The 2,238-nt window shown below is 31.7% G+C and overlaps 1 long non-coding RNA gene across 1 annotated transcript; it reads right to left on the bottom strand.

Annotated features, from left to right (window-relative positions):
* Positions 1-265: 265 nt before the first annotated feature.
* Positions 266-1,908, bottom strand: LOC107890240 (uncharacterized). The gene is made up of 3 exons (XR_005901896.1): positions 1,779-1,908; positions 852-954; positions 266-738 (listed from the first exon to the last, which is right to left on the bottom strand). It is a non-coding gene; the product is annotated as an uncharacterized lncRNA (long non-coding RNA).
* Between the last annotated feature and the right edge of the window lie 330 nt (positions 1,909-2,238).

The raw sequence follows: 2,238 nt of genomic DNA, 5'->3' as shown, positions 1-2,238 counted from the left end.
TCTGTAAAATGACTTACTGGAAAATATTTTCTGGTGTTTGATTGAATCAGTGTAAAATATTTTCTGCCGTTTGACAGATTTCCTGAAAATATTTTCCGGAAAAGTTGTTTTTTACATATATTAATATATATTAATAAATTTTTATATTTTAAAATTGTTTTTACATATATTACAATAATTTATTTATAATAATACTCAATAATAAGCTACAATATTGATTGTTATAAATTGAAAAAATATTATCCACAATGAGTACTAGTAAGAATATTGAAATATATGTAAAAATATGAATATTAAACAGCAAAATAGTGAAGATGTACAAAAGAACCACATTGAGCATTGAAAGCACTATCTGATCAGAAAATAGAAAAATTACATAACTCTCTTTCTGAATTTAATCTAGCAACTCTGAACTCATTTTTTTGTTTCTGCATCTCAACTTTTATTTACTTCTAGATATTTCGTGTTTCACACACCCAACCAGACAAATTTCCAGCAGGTGACACAATGCAATTATCCGGAGTTTTTAAGCTGCATGATATCCTTAACAAGAAATAATAAAAAGAATAGCAGTCTTGCCTTTTTGTACAAACGAAAGTCAATAAAGAACCCGTGCATGTAGGCTTGCAGAAGATTGGTCCCAATTAGATTTGTCAAATTCAACTTCTCAAGATCCTCTTTTGTTAAAAATTTATAGTTGTCATATATGCTTGTTTGTCCACCCTCCTCAAGCTCTTCCTGTAAAATATATACAAAGTAAACACTAGTGCACCACATCTGCATATCCCAACATAGTACATCCAATAAAAGGATAAAACAAAAATTGATTAGGATACAAGTTAAAAACACACCGTAAGAGATTCCAGCGAATAACACCACTTGGGAACAGGTCCCAAAGCAGGTATGAAATAAGCAGGAATCTGGCTAGCATCCAAAGCCAGCAACATCAGCCCACTATCATTGAACACAAATCAAGGTTCTTTAGTAAAGAAAACCAGATTGATAAGAATCCAATAATATCAGTAACCATATTTATCAAAAAAAAAGCACTTCAAGTTTACATCATTAAGCATTTCAAGTAATTCAAAGAATTCCAACATTTTAAAAGCCAATGAACATTTTACATTTACTCCTATTAACTAATAAAACAAGACAATAAATTGCAACAATATGATAATCATGACCATCCAACTAAAGCACCTTTAAAAGCTACAAATGCAGAACAAGTTTCGGCACTCATTTAAGCTTCCAAGTTGATTGAAAGCTACAAATGCAGAACAAATGCAGTTGCTGACTTTTGACCATCTATAATGTATGATAAAATAAGACTGATATTCTTCTAGTTAAAAAATGTATTCTTTTTTATAAGAATGTAAATGAGACATTGATGATCAGCGAAAATATTCATACTTTTCTCCTTCCTTAAATCGACCAAGTTGGAGGTCAAGAGAACTTACAGATGAAATTTAGCAAACATTGCAGAAGCTATATAGCATACGCATGCATGATGGGGTGCTAAAGTATCCAAATTACCCATTTTCCAGTTAACCCAGAAACTGATTTGCAGAAAACATTTGCAGAAAACTACCCATTTGCAGAAACCCTTAACAATCAAAACTGAAATTAGAAAATAACTGAAATAAAAACTCAATCAAAGAAACAAAAAAAATAGATCAAGAAAGTAGAGGAGGAAAAACAGCAGAGAAAAGGAGGAAAGACACACCCAAGAAAAAATCACGATCAACAAAAATAATACACAGAGAAAAGGAGAACAGAACCTGTTGATAACCCAAGAAGAAGAAGCACACCGATGAGGAGGAGAGGCTGACGTTGATGGACGGAGAGGAAATGAGGAGGAAATGAGAGGTTGAAGCTGTGTTTTCCGGAAAATGTCTTACGGAAAAAAATCTGTAAGATATTTTACGCAAAGAAGGGCTTGATTTTCCCGTGTGTTGAAGTTGCTTTTCCGGAAAATCAATTCCTTTGGTCAATCAAACACCGTAAAAGAGGGAAAATGTTTTCCGGAAAATGAAATACGCCAATCAAACAGACCCTTATTCTTATCGTTTAACAAGATTTTATTTTATTTTATTTTATTTCCTAATATGAATTGAATTAAATAAAATCTATTTCGGGATTTATTTCTGTCGTTGTAACACCCCAAATAATTTAATTCTGCTTCTGTGAATATCTAACACAAGTGTGTATCTGCTTTAGTGGTTAAATATTTTGGGAGTG

The sequence above is a fragment of the Gossypium hirsutum genome, chromosome A09 (assembly GCF_007990345.1).
Source record: "Gossypium hirsutum isolate 1008001.06 chromosome A09, Gossypium_hirsutum_v2.1, whole genome shotgun sequence".
Classification (NCBI taxonomy): domain Eukaryota; kingdom Viridiplantae; phylum Streptophyta; class Magnoliopsida; order Malvales; family Malvaceae; genus Gossypium; species Gossypium hirsutum.
Note: the sequence above shows the minus strand (reverse complement) of the source record. Positions and strands in the feature narration are given on the sequence as shown.